The sequence below is a fragment of the Telopea speciosissima genome, chromosome 6 (genome assembly GCF_018873765.1).
Source record: "Telopea speciosissima isolate NSW1024214 ecotype Mountain lineage chromosome 6, Tspe_v1, whole genome shotgun sequence".
NCBI classification, from domain to species: Eukaryota; Viridiplantae; Streptophyta; class Magnoliopsida; order Proteales; family Proteaceae; genus Telopea; species Telopea speciosissima.
In genome coordinates, this window is record NC_057921.1 from 31,957,307 (window position 1) to 31,977,045 (window position 19,739).

The following is a 19,739-nucleotide window of genomic DNA, read 5'->3' on the forward strand; positions in this document are numbered from 1 at the left end:
CATAAAATTTTTTTTTCAAGCAAAAATTTACTTAATCTATCATACCATTCTCGAGGAGCTTGTTTAAGACCATATAATGCTTTCTTTAATCTAAAAACATGAGATGGAAATTTTGAATCTTCAAATCCAAGAGGTTGAGGAACAAATACTTCTTCCATTATGAATCCATTCAAGAATGCACTGTTGATATCTATTTGAAATAATTTAAAATTTTTGTGGCAGGCAAAAGCCAATAACATTCTAATGGATTCAAGTCTAGCAACGAGGGCATAAGTTTCATCAAAATCTATTTCCTCTTGCTGATTATATCCTTGGGCAACCAACCTGGCTTTATTCCTTATTATTGTTCCATCATCGTCAAGCGTATTTCCAAAAATCCACTTAGTGCCAATAATTGTTTTATTTTTGGGTTTGGGTACAAGTTCCCAAACATCATTTCTTTCGAATTGATATAGTTCTTCTTGCATAACAATAATCCAATCATTATCACTAATGCTTCTTTTATGTTTTTGGGTTCTACTTTGGATAGAAAAATAGCACAATTGTAGGTGTTCTGAATTTTAGATCTAGTTTGTACACCTATATCAAGATTTCCAATAATTTGTTCCAAAGGGTGGTCTTTTATAGAATTAATTTCTTTAGGTAGTTCTTGAGTTTGGTCTTGTGGTTTGTCAAGATATGTATCTTCAGTTTTTTTATTGATTTCTACGAATAAGTCTTCATTATCGTCATTCAAAGGTCTATATTTCTCCTTTGATGGAGAAATATCAAATTTAACATTCATAGACTTTTCAACGACCAAGCTTCTCTTATTAAATACCCTATAGGCACAACTATTTAATGAGTATCCAAGATATATGCCTACGTCTGACTTTTCATCAAATTTTTCATGTTTGTCTTTAATATTAATATACTACAATTGCAAATGAAAATTTGAAAATAGTCAACTTCGGAGATTTTTCCATGATACAGCTCATATGGTGTCCTTTTATTTTTTTCACCCGAACATTCTCTGGGACCTGGGCCGGCCCCTAAGATTTTATTAAATCAGATCAAATTAATAAAGAATACAATAGGGACTTTGAGAGTATTTTTCTAATAGAGACTCAGTTCAGTACATAACAAGTTGTGCTTACAGCTTTAGCCTAGAAGTATTTGGCTAAAGAGTATTCATTCAACATAGTTCTAGCAATCTCTTGAAGAGATCTATTTTTTCTTTTAACTACTCCATTTGACTGAGGAGTTCTAGGGATAGAAAAGTTATTAAATAGATCATCACAAAACTTTATAAATTGATTTTGGTTATTAAATTCTCCTCCACGGTCGCTTTGGATAGTTGAAATCATATAGCCCTTTTGATTTTGAATTTTCTTGTACAAAGATGAAAATTCATCAAAGGCATTGTTTTTATGACTAAAAAATAAAGTCCATGTAAATCATGAATAGTCGTCAAGTGTCACAAAGGTATAGTGTTTTCCACCAAGACTAGGTGTTGTGATTGGTACAATTAAGTCTAGATGCAATAGTTTCAAAGGTCTATCGGTTGACACTATATTTTTGGCCTTGTGTGACGCCTTGGTCTGTTTATCCCTTTGACATGCATCACAAAAATGATCTTTGTCAAAATTCAGTTTTGGAATATTTCTATCTAACTTTTTGGAGGCAATAGTTTTGATTGATTTTAGATTTATATGACCAAGCTTCCTATGCCATATACTAGATTCAGTGCTAAAAATTAAGGCAAGTATTATTAAGGTTAGATTCATCAATCAAGCATGTATGGATATTATTTCTTCTAGTTCCTTTCAACATTACTTGATTTTCAGAATTAACTACCAAAGAGTGCAATGCATCAAAGTTTACTTTATATCCCGTACTACATAGTTGACTAACACTGAACAAATTAGTATGCTAATTTAGTTATTAAACACACATTTGAAATAATTGTACCTCTGATTTCAATGTTCCAAATACCAATAATTTTTATTTTTCCATTGTCTCCAAAAGTCACCCATCCACCATCTTGTTCTTTAGTTCAGTGAATAATTTGGAGTTTACCATCATGTGCTTGGAGCAACCATTGTCGATGTACTATTCAATTTTGCTTTTGCTCTTCAAGCATACCTGTAAAGCATAATTAATTATAACTTGGTCCCCATATCTTCATGGGTCCATCGGTGTTAGGATCAAATCTTCCTTTAGGTACCGAAACCTTTTTAAAGTTATTATTCTTATCTGGGACATAACCTGTCAAACCCTGCTCCTGACTGGCTGGAATTTTGATTGAAGGATAAGAACCCCTGACCAGGCAACCAAGAACACTGTGGAGTATCACTCCAGTGATTTGGATTAATGAGAAAACCCTATGCATGTCTTCCTACATACCTGTCAGAAGATGGATAGCTGATCCCTACAGCTGCACAGCTCATAGCATTATGTATGGCCTGGACTCTAGGTAATCTCTCTCTTCCCCATAACTATGGGACACACCCCTGGAAATATGTTTAAAGAACCCTAAATGGCATGTGGGGACAATGCCCTAACCATGGATCAAACCCCTATCCAAGCCCCACTGAGATTCAGCCTTGCTGAAATCTCTGGGCGATGGCACTGGACGATGCAGACAAGGCCCAGAGAAATCGCCTAGTGTGCAGAATAGCATATTAAATTGATTTTTAATTATGGGGAGCACCCATAATGGACATGGGCACCCTCCATAGATAGAGGGGAGTCTGAGGGACCACCTCATACCTCTGGTTCACTGTGGACCCCACCAGTGTGCCCAAAATCACTGAGAAATAATCCAAAAACTCATTTTGAAAAAGGGCCTTAGCAGCCATACAGACCCTAGTATGGGCTGGGCCTATAAATAGCAGTACCATGGGCTCATTTAGAGTTCTTACTACTTTTCAAACCATGGGAGAGAAAGAAGAGAGAAAAGAGAGGAAAAGAGAGGAAGAAGGAGAAGAAGGAAGAGAAGAAGGAAGGATTGGGTGGTAGCCTTGCATCCAAGCTTGGATCGAGGCTTCTCAGACCTGGGCAGGTATAAATAATACTGCTCCTACCTACTGCTACCTTTAAATTCATATATTTTATAGTGTATCAGCTCTCTGGCAGCCCAGAACAGGTGGGAACTGCCTAGAACTACTCCAGATCTGCCATGCAAGTGTAAGGCATGGAAGATCTGAGACTTTTAAGTAAAAATACAGATCTATTTTGCTGGTCTTGGAGCCAAAATCTGGTTGTGCACAGCTACACTGCCAGATGCTCAGTTATTTGACTGATTTGAGCTCTGGATGCAAACCCTGGCTGCATGGGACCTAGTCCTAGGTGGTAGCAGCCCTAGATTATCATTTGCTATGTAATTACAACCTTGCATGTGACCAAAATCCAGATCTGCAACTGGAGAAAACCCTGTGACACTATTCACTGGGCTGTCTGGGCAACCTCTGGCAGCCAAGTGGTGGGCCCAGTGGAGAATCCACATGGACCAAAATGAAGATCATTCTAACATGCATGGGCCAAGTGTGCTTGGTCCTGTAGCACTGTTAGGCTGGGGGCAACACAGTAAGCCTATTATGACCTAGGGTCAAGTACAATCACTAAGAATGACCATTTTACCCCTAGACCACCATCTCTGGATGATGCACCGGGATATAGGCCTAAAGCTCAATGCAAGGCCTAGAGAATTCCAAGTGAAAACCAACTAAACACTGGGTCAACCCAGTGAGCTCAGGCTAACCCTAGGATCACCAGAGTTAGATTGGAATATTAAAATAATAATTTTTTATTTATATCTAGGATTTGATCCCGCGCTCGAGGTCTACAACTAGACTGCTGTTGGAACTGAAATAGCAACCGAGTTCCTAGAACCAAACCCAGGTGAGTGAAAATATTATCGTGTATGTACATGTAACTGTGATGCTATGCCGGCAATTAAATTCAAATTATAAATGCTGTATTATTTAAATTCTATTAAATTATTCAAACTATTACACATTGATTGTTTGTTGATCAACACTATGAATTTTATCTGATGATTGTGATTGTTAGACTAGATGTTGTAGTCGGCTTGGAAATGAGGCCTGTGGTAGCCCATAGTATCAGATGCGGTTGACACCACCTGACTCATACGATGCCATATAGACATGGGGTTAGAGTTTCATCACCCGTGCTACGCACCCTTGCCAACAGGGGTTAAGGTGTTGGATGCCTGTGAGGGTGACCATATGTGTATATGAAAAAAGAAAAGAAATGAGATGAAAAAAAATGTGTTTGCACCGGAATGGTGATTATGGGCTATAAGCCAGAAATGAAAGGAAAAGAGAAATGTGATGGATTGCCCTACAGGTTAATCACAGAGGGCTGGTCGGGCTGACCTTGGTGAATGAATGCAGGAGTTGACTGGTCCTCTCTGACAACTCAATGGGTGTATCACGAGAAGGGGTAACCAAGCCCGCAGCAGGGATACATGTATTGGGGATTGTAGTAGCACTGACCTGACTTAGTTGTAATGTTAGGTGGCTAATAAATAATTTGGACTTACATATCATGTAGGATCATGTGGATTGTGGTTGCACGTGCATGCATGATGATATGTTTTGCTCACGAGCTCAGTGGGGCTCACACTCTGTTATATATGTTTTTTCTTAAGATGATCTTGCAGATCAATGCCGCTGTGGCATGGAGGCTCATTACGAGGTGGAGAGCCCTAGTTATTATGATGATATTGGTGTGGACCCCGACGGAGGTCGTGCCGATGATGCGTGCATTCTCGATGATCATTGATGAAAACCGTTAAAGAGTGCACTTGATGCTTTTTATCTTGGGGACTCCTTTTTGATTTTGTTAGGAGTTTATCCCTGCTCTACTTGAGGTTCTACTATAGTTTTCTTACTTTCTTTTGGGGTTGAGTTATCTCGGCCTGTATATATATATGTATTTCTTTCTTTCTTTTAGCTTTTGTCAGCTTAGTTTCTCGTTGTGGGTTATATCTAGGTGGGAATGTTTCAAAATACTTTGTATATATATATATATCACCATCATTCCCGTATCGCTACGCTTTCTCTTTTGTTACTATAATTATAGTATATCAGTAGCACTCCGATCTTGTTTATGGTAAAGTGATGAATGTGGGACCGTGAATGTAATAACTGCTTCTAGTTCCGTGAGATTTGGCAGATTATCGTTACGCAATTCGGGTCACCTACCTAATCCTCCCAGGGGTGGTTTGGGGTGTGACATACCCTTTAGGTCATTGATACCTAGGATCATAGATATCAAATGGAGAAGGTGCCCTTACTTGTTTTTGTGGCTTTTGATGGTCAAGATATTATTGAGGCCTCCTTCCTCTTTGAGTTCTTGGTATACATTTGGTCTATAATAACCATATTGTTTAGGATGTTAAATCATATATGACTTATGAGTATGTTGAGGTCTAGGCCTTCTTTCCATCATGTATGGAGCCTGAGGTTGATGGTATTGCCTTTGAATTCTTTAAGGTGCGAAGTTTCTTTGAGATCTATCCCTTCTTTGAGATGCATATTGAAAGACATAATTGTTCTGTTTTCCATACTTTTGGTTCTTTTTTCTATTTCTTGAATGAGGGCCATGAGAAGTTAATGTTTGACCTTGATTGAATATTTTGTCTTCCTGATACATAACTTTTCCTTTGCCTTTGGCTTTATATGAGATTCTCCCATTATAGCCTAGTCCCTCTTTGTCCAGAGGTCCTTTTTGTGGTGTACCAAGAAAAGCATCTAAGGACTTTTGTCCTTTGGTAAAGGTATGTAGAGCAGTCATCAATTTTTCATTCTCCTCTTCAAGCTTTGCAATATAGGAATGTAAGTCATCTACTTTATTATGTAATAAAATGAGTTCTTTTTCAAGATTGGTTTTGGTTATCTCTAGTCGTTGACTAATTTCATATAGTGCTTCAAAGCCTTTCTTAATGTCATTCTCATCAATGTTATTAGTAACTATATCATCACATAAATCACTATATTTAGATGTTGTGATATATCCAGAAGTTACCTCATTATTGTCTTCCTCTTGAATAAGTGTCACAAGTGCTAGATTACTTGGTTCATCATTGGACTCCTCTTCTTATTATTCTTCGCTAGAGTTCCAAGAAATTTTTGTAGCATAGGCTTTCTTCTTTTCTCTAGATTTTGGACATTCGGTTCTAAAATATTCTGGCTTTCTACATTCAAAACAAATAATATCTTTTTTGTTAGTAGATACAGTTTTGTCTTTGGATGGGAATTTACCTTTTTGTTCTTTGCAAGAGCTTCCTTTCTTGATGATCTTCCTCCTTTTCTTTTGAAAAAGTTTTGAAATTTTCTAGTTATCAAAGACATTTCTTTAGTAGAGAAGGTGATGTTGTCTTCCACCTCACTTTCATCATCAAATATAGTTAACATTTTGAGTGTGATGACTTTCTTCTTAGGTTCCTTTGTCTCAGTATATTTTTCATCTTCATTCAACTCAACTTCATGAGTTAGTTAAGAATCCAACAATTCATCTATACTTACCATTTCAAGGTCTTTAGCTTTTTTATTATAGTTACCTTTGGCCTCCACTTTGGGGTAGTGATTTGAGGATTTTTCAAATATTTTCTGATTTGGTGTAGGTTTTTTCAAGGCCCTTCGCTTATTAAAAATGGTAGTAAATCTTACAAACATGCTAATATTCTCATTTTCTAAAATCTTAAGCAGTTAATATTCATGAACAAGCTTGTCTATTTTACAAAAAGGTGATAGTTTTGTAATTATGTTGAACTTTCTAATTTTCCAAGGGAGTTAGTTCAGATGTGTCCTTTAGAACGGTTTCACCATCTACTATTTTAGTTTATAGATGTGGTCCATTTTCAATCACGGGCTACACATCAAGATTGTGGGCATATGTGAAATTTTTGAATCTAATGTTTCAGTAAGACAATTATCTCCATTAAACAATGGTGGTCTTGATACATTCAGCCCTTCAACTGTAGTAGGGTGATGTGATCCTATTGATCTTTTAGATTCTTAAAGTGAGCTCCCGCTTTGATACCAATTATTGGATAATCTAGAAAGGGGTGAATAGGTTATCTTAATGAAATTTTTGTTCTTTTAAAATTATACTAGAGTTTCAAGACAATGTAATTTAAAGTAAATTAAAATAAGAGACACAAGCAGTTATAGTGGTTTGACTCAACCTTGAGTCTACATCCACTCCTCTCAACCTTGAGAGAATTCCACTAATCTTTTCTCTTTCAGTACAATAGGTGAGGAAAATACCTTTACAAATCTTTTTACCAGGATAAGAGGATCCTACAAGCTTTTAACAACAAGAGAATCCCACAATCTTTTAAGGATAAGAGAATCCCTTGCAAAACTTAAGTACAGTCTAGGAAAATATAAGTACACCTTACTCATCTAGAGTCAACCTAACTCAAGAGTAAAAAAAATAATTAACAAGAGAGATTAAAAGAAAATGTTAACTAAGCGGAAGTATTCCAACTTACTTCACGTAATGCACTTGTGAATATGCAATGAATAGTATGAAGATGCTTGACCTTTGAACTTTAAACTAGAAGAAGATAAGTCTTTGAGTGATGATGTTAAGCTTGAGTAACTAAGCTTTCTTCTTGACTTGAAATACTAGCACTAGGAGCTTGAATTGACTTTTTCACTTCACAATAAAGTATCCTTTTGGATTATAGTGATAGTCAAAAGGTCTGACACGATTGATATTTATAAGCACCATTTAAAGCTAAAAATTCATGTGTCAAAATTGCTCTAACAACTATAAAATGGCTAGTTTTTAGCTCAACCGATCGACCGCTAGATATAGTTATTGGAGAAAATAGAGCTATTAGGACTTTTTAAGTCCAAGCGGTTAATCGCTTTTTGATCGGTTGTGCGACCGACAGGTATTGGGTGACCATTTGGGGGAACCGATTGAAACGGTTACTAAATGTTTCCAACGGTCGATTTTGGCACTGTAGCCGGTCGACCAGTTATCTGACCGTTTGGGATTTTTAGGCATTTTTCCAGCTTATCTCTGACAGTCTTTGGTCCAGTCTTTTTTCCAACGAATGCTAAGGACTTTTAGGGTCTTTAAGTACCTTCCTAGAGTCTCTATATGATGCAAATGCAATTCCATTTATACGTATGCAATTACAATTACAATTATGCAAGTGTGTATATGTGTATGTGCATACAAGCATCTTCATTTTGGGCTTTAACTTGATTTCTTCTTTAAGAGATATTCTTCAATCTTCAAATGGTCTTTTCTTCAAGAGCTACTTATCTTAGAAATTCTTTATAGACTTAATGTTATACCTGCGCCTGGATTTATTATTTAATAATGTTTTCTCTCTCGTGTGACGTGTAGATTCTACTACCGTGTATGCTGGCGAGTTATTTTCACTTGTCGTCAAACCTAGCCACAAGATCATTGACCAGTTCATAGGTTTGCTTGTGGAGGAGAGGTTCCTTAACCGGCAGTGGGAAAGATTTATCGATGGTGATTTCGTCGATCATCCTCCTAGCACGAGCCCATAAAGTGAGGAGTATCGAAAGGCATTCCCCATGTCCTCACAGTTAGATACCTCCTTTGGCGATGAGCTTAGTATCGTGATAGAGAAACTATTCGGGATCACGAAGGATACATCGTGACGGCCAAGGGGTAAGACTTTAACCATGTGGATGATGTTGTACCTTAGCCTAGTTGACCTCAAAATGTGGGCTGAAGCCCGATTGAATTCCTTATGTTTCTGCTTTTATAGCAGCAAAGGACGCATGAGCGGACTCACCAAGACTGCATCCATCTGTTATTCCACCCGTGCTATCTTTTGTCCTTGGTGTTTTCCTTGCGTGGGACCTACACCCCATACCTTAGACACTCTAGTTTAGTATTTTGGACGAAGTTGGTCTCTTCCTTGGTTCCCTTGGTTTGTGGGTTTGCCATTTGGGTGGATCCATTGGCTAAATAAACCCTTTAATGGGTTTTAACCTTAAAGGCCCAAATCCAAACAGACCTTAATAGGGGAGATTAGTCTTAAAACAAGACTTAACTCTCAAGTCTCTTTTACTTCTCCATTCACCTACCCCCCCCCAAACCGTTGGAGCTGTGGGAGCATTGAAGGCTTGGAGAAGAAGGGCTTTGAGGGGCTGTGGAGGTGGAAGACATTGACTGGTTCAACCTTGAGGTAAATGACCTCACCTACCTCTTACTCTCTTCCATTCTGGTTTCAAAGATCCCCTTGGGATCGAAACCTAGCTTGGGGATTTCTCATGGACACCCATTTAAACCCTAGATAATGCCCTTTAAGACTCACATTCCCTGTTCTAGATGCATTTATAGCTTTGAATGGTTCTTATGTTGTTCAAGCATCTAAACCTAGCTTGGTTTGGGAAGAACCATGGGGATGGACCATAAATCCCTCAAATCCCCTCATCTCCTTAAAGGATCATATGTATTGGACCTCCAATGAAAGTCTGAGCTCACCTCCCCAACCCCAAGGGCCTTATGGATCCATGAACGAAGGGCTAGAGTTGATGCTCTTCGCAGCTATTCAAAGGAAGGGCAGCGGACGAACGACCGGACTCACTGTCGTGTATCCGTCTGTTAGTCCATTCAGCCTAACCTGGTTGTTCCTCTGGGCGGAGTTATGAACGAACCCACCTAGATTGAGTCCGCTCGAAACCCAGAATGCTTAGGTTGCTCTCGGGTGTGTCTCAGGGTTTGAATGGATGCACGAGCGGATCCATGTTCCGCATCCGCCCTTGAGTCCGTTCCATATATTTTCTGGGCATGACCTGGATGGATCAACGATCGAACTCACCTGTCTGACTCTGCTCCTTCATCAACTCCTGCTGTCTTGACCTAAACTTCATTTATTTTGTTGGGACCCTTTGTGGGACCCACCTATATGCTCCTAACACTACTTTCACGCATTCTTAGACCTTAGAATCTATACGGGAGTGTGTGCACTTGACCAAACTTCACCAAACAACAATCAAACAAGAGGTGAGTGGGTTTTGGGTGATGATTAGGTTTGACTTATACATATATAGATGTAATCATAGGAAGTATATAATGATTATGTGTTTACATTCATTCTTGCCATGTTGCAGTTGCATATAAAAACATGTCGGATATGATTGATGAAATGTTGATGTGATGCTTTACGTTGTTATATCGGGTTACGGTGCCGGGTATTGCCACTGCCGGGGCCCCAAAAATTTTTATTATTATTGATTTCCATCCTGGTCTGTATGCGTCGTGCCATGGTGGTACCCGGGTGCTAGATGGAATGGGACGTTGATGTACTCGGAATACCTCTCGGGACGATAGAAATGCATGTAGTATATCTGTGGTTAGGGTTTATACTCCCTTATGCTACGACCCTTGCCAACAGGGGTTTATGTGTTGGATAGTCGAAGCACCTGAGGTTTGTGAAGGTGGGAGAGGTCAGGTCAAGGGTAGTAACGGCTATCGGGGTCTGCCACTGGGTGATCATGATGGCTTCTACCGGCGTAGGTCCCTTGTGATAATTGAGGTTTTACTAGGGCAATAGGATAAGTGACCCTTAGTGTCTCCCGATTTATCACAGTAGCATATGCCATGACTTAGACTGTTTGGTAGGTGGAAAAATATGAATTTAACATCTCATGCATCATAGACTATATGTGATGGTGTGTATGTGCATTCCCCTTCCCCTCACTGGCTCAGTAGAGCTAACCCCCCTATGTACACATTTTTTAGATTCTGATGCAGGTGATGGATATTTGGCCGGTCTGGATCTACAGTCGATGGATTATGATTGTGTTGGCATAGAGGAGCCGGAGTACGTGTCGGAGGAACACAACGATGGTTGCCCCTATGATGATTGGGCTTATGGGCACTGAGGTTGTTGGGGCGTTGACCCCCTACTTTTGATTCTTTTGGGGCCTTAAGCCCGTTATGAACAATTTCTGTAATAACTTATTATAGTTTTGAGTAGTTATGTCATGGTCAGCTGACGTCAGTAATACTATTATATTATCACTTAGACGGCTGAACATACTGTAACTGCTCATGTAAATACTGCTTCCACTCTTTGTATACTCTGATAAATATTGGAATACTTATTCCTTTTTGCTCAAATGTATTTATTTGGGTGGGCCTTGGTGGTGACTATGCGTTGGGAGACTGTGCCATTGATCCTGGTAGGTATTGGGGTGACGTGTGTCATCCTAATCACCCTCTTGACTGTGCTTATGGCATAAGCTCGGGATAGGGGCGTGACACTTGATCTCTTCAGGCTTTGTCTTGAGCTTCCTCGTGTTTTAAGCCTTAACTCATTCTTTTTTATTATTACATTAAACTTGTTGACATAATAGAACAAAATGGCTTGTGCTAACTTGTTTGTTATCATTAAAACATTTATAGAGGGAGAGAAGATTTTTCCCAATAGAAACAACTAATCACAATTATCAAGCCTACCCCAAATCGGCTAAAAAATTTTGAATGAAGGACAGGGACCTCAGACCAGTCACCCAAACACCCTGGGGAGCATCACTCCAGCAGTTGAACCTCCAAGAATGTCCTCCTACATACTTGTCGAAAGATGGATTGCAGACCCATGCAGTTGCACTACCCATAACATAATGTATTACATGAACTCCAGGTATTCTCTCTCCTACCCATAAATGTGGGGGTCCACAGCAGGAAAGATGTGTATTATACCCTGGGTGTGATGTGAGTGCAAGGCCTAAGCCCTAGGTCAAGCCTTGGGCCAAGCCCCTGTGCAAGCACAGAGGAATTATAACTTTGCTATATTCTCTGGGTGATGCACTGGGCAATTGACCCAATCGCCTAGAGTGAATCGCATTTTTTGGACTCCAAACATGTGGGGACCACCCATATAGGCCATGGACACCCTCTAGGGGTAGATGGGAATTTTGGGAACCATTACCTACCCTCGGACCCCTGTGGACCCCACCAGAGTGGCCAGAATGGCCCAAAATCAGTTTGAAGAATGCATTCTGGAGGAGGGGTCTGGCTTCCAAACAGACCCTAAGTTGGGCTGGCCTATAAATAGGCAGTCCTAGCCCAGAATTAGACCCTTACACTATTCAAAACGTGGAGGGGGAGGAAGGAGAGAAAAAGAGAAGGAAAAGAGAGAGAAAGGAAGAAGGGGAGAAGGAGAACACTGGATTGCCTTGAATCCAGCTCTGTCCCTGTAACCCCTTCCATCTCAGATATATATCTATACCCCTATATGTTGCTGCTGTTGTTCCCTGTACTCTCCTTAAGATCTCTGCTCTATAGAGGTGAATTTGGTGAAGAACAGCCCAGAACACTTAGGGGCTGCCTTGTGCTGCCTCAGATCTGACATGCAAACCTATTGCATGTAAGATTTGAGCATTATACATATGTTAAATCTACTATTTTATATCTGAGACTGAGATCAATCTCTGTGCCAGATTGCATTGCCTAGTTGCACCCAGAACAGGCAATCTGGGCTTGGATCTCTGCATACAAGATAGCCCTTGCTTAGATTTATGTAGGAACAACCTACTACCATGATTATACACGTAAATCTGTCCTTACATGCAGCCCAAACCGTGGCCTTAGGCTGGAACACAGCAGGGCTATTGTTCTCTGACCTGACTGGATAGCTCCTGAGTGCTAAATGAAAAATCCAGGCCATGATCCACATGGACCATTGGAATCCACTCCAAATGGGGCCCACAACAACCCTACATGCAAGAAGGATTGACCTAGGCACTTCTCATATAGAAAAATCCAAGACAATGGGCCTGTTCACGCCTCAAGCAGGCTCTGGGCGATGCACTCGGCGATTGCCCTATTGCCCAGAGATTAGAAATGGGCTGTACAGCTGTCCTGCCTCTGTGGGCCTTTACCAATGGGCCATATACAGAGTAAGGAGGTCATAATGACCAAAATACCCCTCTTCACATATGTTCATTACTATTCATACCTTGGGTACCTAAGTGGCCCCCACAGGGCCTGGCAACCCTGCCAGTGAGGGTCCAGCTGAACTGTTGACCTGTGGACTGATTGGTAAGACTGTCAAGACCATGTACAACTAATTACATTGATAAATACCAGATCTGACCCTGATCCACATCTCCAGATGATGCACCGGGACATGGACCCGAAAGCCCAGTGCAAGACTCGGAGAATTCCAAGTGATACCAGACTGAACACCAAGTCAGACCAGTGAGCCTAGACCAATAATAGGTTATCCAAAATAGTTTTGAATAATTAAAATAACACATTTCTAATTTATTACTTTAGGATTTGAACAAACAGCTGAACCAGTAGGATCAGACCAAGGTGAGTGGAATTACACCATGAGTGTAGGTGTAACATGACTGATGGGTCATGACAACAACAACAACAATATTTACTATCTTTAATTACTTTAAATTATTTTATATTCTTGTATAAATTCTGAATCTTATCTGATGGACATTGGAAATGCATGATAATGCTTATATGTGGAATTGCTAGATTAGATGTCGTAGCCAGCTTGGAAATGAAGCATGTGGTAGCCCGTAGAATGGGATACGATTGACACCACCCGACTTATACTATGTCATATAGAATGCATATGGCTAGGAAATCATCACCTATGCTAGTAACCCTTGCCAACAGGGGTTTAGGTGTTAGATACCATAAAAGTGTGAGGCCAATGTCCTGAAAGGCATTATTCGGTCAATTGACCCATCATGATCATTAGGACATGGTGGTAGCATAGAAATGTGTGAGGCCAATGTCTCGAAAAGACATTGTTTGGTCAGTAGGCCCACCGGTTAATAGGGCTGGTGGTGGCACAGTGGTAATCTAGAGGGCCGATCGGGCTGACCTAGGAAGGGATGCTAGAGCCGACTGGTCTTCTCAGATAACTCAATGGGTGTATCGCGGGAAGGGGTTAAAAACCCGCACCAGGGATACAGGTATTGGGGGTTGTAGTAGCACTAACCTGCCTTAGTTGTGATGTTAGGTGGCTAATAACTAAAATGAACTGTAACTCATGTAGGACTCATATGGTTGTGATTGCATGTGCATGCATGGTGATATTTCATTCACGGGCTCGGTGGAGCTCACACTCTTGTACATTCTCTTTTAGCTGAATTTGCAGGTATTGGGTTGCTAATGGATGATGAAGCTGTCGATGGAATTGTAGATCTTTCTCATCTTGTTGCTTAGCGACAATTTTGTGATTATTTAAGTTTCTTTTTTTCAAGAAGTGTAATTACCAATATAATGTACTTATTGAACATAAATAGATATGTATATGTTATAACATAGGTATTTGGGATTTTATTATAAATGATATAAATAATCTGTGGGTAGTTCGATCTTCTGTTGCACTCTGATATCCATTTATTATCTTTTAACCTCATTGTGTGGTTTGTGACATGTAAATATTGCTTCTGGATCCTTGGGGATTGGAGGATGTCGTAGGATATCCAAGTCACTTGCCTAAATCCTCCCAGGGGGTGGTTTAGGGCGTGACAACAATTTGTTCAGGCAACGTAAGGTCAGTCTCAAGGTGATAATGCACAAAACCCCGGGGAGCCTAAGGTGACCCCAACGATGTCTAGAGCACAACTCAGATTGTAATAGAGGAGGAGGATGTAGCTATCAACGACCCATAGAATCTACCTGAGACTGAAAAAGAAGGTTGAGAAGCTTGAAATTACGACGAAAGGCAAAGCAATTGAGAAACCAGAAGATTACTTGGTTTTCTTTCCAGGAGGAAGGATACCCATAGATTTCAAATGGAAGTTCGACAAGTTCGATGGAACTGGGGATCCCAGGGCTCACTTAAAGATCTTCGCTAATAAGGCTAAGGCTTGGGAACTCACAGAAAAGAAAATGAGCTAAGGCTTCCTCTATTCATTGACTGGGTTTGCTATGAGATGGCTTATGCAACTAGACGAAGCTCAAACCCAGACATGATCGGCAATTGTGAAGGCATTTACAAAGCAATACTCATACAATACTAAAGTGGATATCACACAATGAGAGTTGGAGACACTAAGGCAAGGGCCGAATGAAGGGTTCTCTAATTTCATCATGAGGTTTAGAGAGAAGGCCACAAAAATGTGGAGCCACCTGACAGAAGCTAAATAAGTAGAGATGATCCTGGAGAATCTATATGGAGAATATCATGATTGTCTCTACTGTCAGCACCTCACAACTTTTGAAGAGCTCATGACCACAGGGAAGGGCATCGAAGACAAATTGTTCAAAGATGCACATGGCTAGGATAATCACCCAATGCAAAATCAGAGCCCAAACCTGGAGGTAAATATAGTAAATTTAGGACAATGTGAGTTCACTAACTAGGTAGGGCATGACTAGGTTTATGGCATATGCCGAATTGAAGAAACTAGGGCTTTTTGGGCACAGTTCGACCATGATTGGTCAGAGATCCTCTACCATCTTGGTATGACCCAGATCACTATTGTGACTATCACACCCAAAAGGGGCACCATACTGATGAATGCATTGTACTCGGGCATGCTATCCAAGACCTACTAGAAGCAGGAAAGTTCAAGTCAAAGGTAGAACCATAGTTTGTTAATCAAACAATCATAGTCCTCAAACAAGATTTAGAAGGGTTGAATCCCACCTTATTGATCTGAACTTTATCGGTACCGCCAAAAGGGGTCACGGCAAATCAAATGCCTCCATCAATGACGGTCACCTAAGATGTTATGAGGATACAGGAAGGTGGGGTTGCCAAAAGAAATTCTCCATATTCCTCTGATGGAATAAGGGCAAACACTGACTAAAGACATCATTGTCAACCAAAGGTGTTAAATTATGATCATTAACTTGATGAGCATCAGTCTTGCTGGCCAACTTAAAATGGATCCAGTACCCAACTCTGATTAAAAGGGAACTTTTGATGGTACAAACTGAATAGTCCAATGACAAAGCAATGACATTACTTTACTTTTATATAGACAGGATCACAATGAAACATCATTGGGTCCACGTCCCTTAGGTCTTTAGGCTTTTCATTCAATCAAATTTCCTTCTGTCATCTCATCCACAATGTGTTTTCCATTAGCTATTAATGAACATGTCTTCATTTCTATCTATTCAATCTCTTTCTTTTCACTTTCATCAAAATAGCAGTTTATGATGATCTCATGACTGTTGGTAAAAAAAAAATAGAAGAAAAAAAAATCCATTACCCCTTTTTCCAATGGCAAAGTCTTGATGGTCAAAGATCTTGAGCTTTCCATACATCTGATCCCCTTCCAACAAGCCAGAAGCTTGAGAGGAAGATTTCATCTTATAAACCTTTGGCCTCTAGTTATCCCAAATTAATCATAAAACAGCAAAACCCACTAGTCCACCAGTTGTGCCTTAGCCTTTTCCTTTAAAAAATTCATCTTGGCCCACCTACACCCTATTATCCATTTATCCTTCTGCTTATCAAATATCCCAGCCACTAGCTTCTAGGGTCTAACCGGAAGGAGTCTCCGTGTTGAAGAAAGGTGTCACGAGGGTAATATGTTTCCGAAGGATTAAAAAAAAAAAAAAAGAAGAGCTCCGTTTCCACACCAAAGTTGGTCCAATTTGAAAAAAAATGAGAGTTAAAAAAAAAGAGGGTAAAAAAATATTTGAAAGAGAGAGAAGATACATTGGCTCAAGATCTTGCAAACAATTGGAGCAATTAGGCCATGGGCAAAATTACCAACTTTCCTTCAGGGATGGTATTGTCGAAATCATCAGCGAATCTTCAAAGGGAAAAATTACCAAGGGCTTATGAGAAGGATTGCCAAACTTCTCGATTACACTTCTGGAAAGAAAAATTGTCAAAATTCAAAAAAAAATGAGAAAAAAATTCAATTACCAAATTCCTAGTTGAATTATGGGAGTAGAAGTGTCAACTTATGGTTGGACCCCAGGGGCACATTTGAGCCTATACCATCCTTTGGAACCCACTCCTAAGCCCCATTACAACCTATTAAAGTCCTCTTGGGCTAAATAATGATGAGATTCTCCTCAATAGATTCGCACTCACACGGCTATGATGGAACTTAATCATCAAGGCTTTGACAATGGGACATCTTTATCTTGAACTACGTTCGATCTGATGCCTAATTAGGGTACGTAGGCAACTTGATAAAAGAACAATCAAGTTTGGTCCTCCCATATGTATAGTTCTCCGTTCATCCATCTATTCTACTCTCCATATTTCTGCTCTATCCTCTTATTCGTCAGTATCCATCTCTTTGATGTTGCCAATGATGTAAAAAACAAAAAAAATAATCTACCAAGATCAAGGGAATTTAGGACTCGGAACGTCAGCAACAGTGTGCTCACTCTTTTTAACCAATAAGGTGACCAGGGAAATACTAGAAGAGTCATCAAGTTGTCGCTAGGGCAATCTCTATCCAAGATAGGGCATTCTGTCCATGGGGATTGATTTCCAATCATTGAAAAATCACGGCCTAAGAGGCAAAATGACCATGCAAAAGAGAAGGACAATGTCACCCATGGAAGAAGGGAAAAGTGACCTACCCACCCATCTTGTCATATCCATTATGACTTACTGGGGTAAAGTTCTGCCATTCAATCCTGGCCCCTCAATGTTTGTCGAGCCTGCATGCCTAACATGGATGTGAATAATATGTCTAGGTGGAATTTTGCAATAGGTTTTCAAAATAAAATAGAAAGGGGTGTGAATCACAACCATGTAAAATGTTTGAATGACTCCCAATTTGTCTCTACCTAGGTTTTTTATGATGCCATCACAATTGTTCACTGACCATTTGTGAAGAACATGTATTGTGTAGTACAAAAATAGAGGGTATTTGGTAAGCATCTACGATCTTATGTGATTGCGTTTCATTTACCCATGTTTGCATCATCAATATTTGCATAAAATTGATTGTTTCATCTCTTTACATACAAAAAAAAAATCATTTGCATAGGATTGTATTGTCACATGTATTGTCCAGTGCTTTTATTATAACAATCGTATAAACCCTAATTTCTATTCTACTCGCGTACAACCCACTCATTTGATCACCAATGAACTCATGTACAACCTAATGTCATATCGTTTGGTTCCTATTACACTCACCTATGGCTTGACTAAACCTTCGATCTCTTTTGTACGTACTTGCAATTCGATTATCCGATCATTGCTAAACTTACAAACGATTTAATCTTTCAGTTATACCAGATTCATGTATGGCCCAATTGTACCTTTTCTTTTAAAGAATTCCGCATTCTCGTGCAATTTGATCCTACTAAACCCTGCTATACTCATATATAGTTTGATCATTTATTAATTCTTTCAAACCCTGCTATACTCATGCATAGTTTGATCATTTATTAATCATCAAATCCCCGCTATACTCGCGTATAGTCCAACCTCCCGTGGTCTTCTAAACTCCTCTATACTCGCATATAGTCTAACCTCCCGTGGTCTTCTAATCTCCACTATACTCATGTATAGTTCAACCTCCCGTGGTCATCTAATCTCCGCTATACTCACGTATAGTCCGACCTCCCGTGGTCTTATAAACTTTGCTATACTCGCGTATAGTCTGACCTCCCGTGGTATTCTAATCTCTGTTATACTCGCGTATAGTCCAACCTCTCATGGTCATCTAATCTCCACTATACTTGTGTATAGTCTGACATCCCATGGTCTTCTAAACTCTACTACTCGTGTATAGTCCGGCTTCACGTGGTGATCTAATCTCTGCTATACTCGCGTATATTCTGACCTCTTATGGTCTTCTAAACTCTACTGTACTCGCATATAGTCTAACCTCTCGTGGTCTTCTAATCTCCACAATACTCACGTATAGTCCAACCTCCCGTGGTCATCAAATCCCCGCTATACTCGTGTATAGTCTGACCTCCCATGGTCTTCTAAACTTCGCTATACTCGTGTATAATCTGACCTTCCAAGGTCATCTAATCTCTAAAATACTCGCATATAGTCCGACCTCCCATAGTCATCAAATCTCTGCTATACTAGCATATAGCCTGACCTCCCATGGTCTTCTAATCTTTACCAAACTCGCGTATAATCCAATCTCGGTTTTTTGATCTCGCATATGGCTCGATCACTCTTTGACCCCATCTTCACAGTCAAGTGATGCCACATCATCCTCAAAAGGTCAAGGCACATGCAAGCAATACCACCTCATCCTCAAAAGGTTAAAGCCCAGTCAGGTAATGCCATCTCATCCTCACATAATTGATAATGATTGAATGATAGGTTTTTCCAAAACTTGGTCTTTTACCATCCAAAAAATATTCCTTGAACGATTTACCGCAATAGGTGTTATCATTAATCGTCGTCACCTTAGCGAAGTGATGATAGTAGTAGCCTTACCAAATACTTGTTTATCGAATGATTTATTGAAATGTGGCTTTATCGTTCAAAAATCCATCACCCACAAGCAGAGTGACGACAATACTTTCTCACCGAATGGTTTATCGAAATGCGTTTTATCGTTCAACTCTACCACCTATGAGCAAAGTGGCGGTAATGCATGCTCTTGGTGACAAAATCAAGAGGTATTTTATCTTTGCCCTTCGGATGTTGGCATGGGCCTCGGCCAAAGAGGGGTAAACTATAGATGCTGAATTTTATCACCACCCCTTAGCAATGACAACAATCGGCCGAATGACTAACAATGTCCCTTGGAATCCATCTCTAAACACCATAAAAACACCGAAAAAAACCCAAA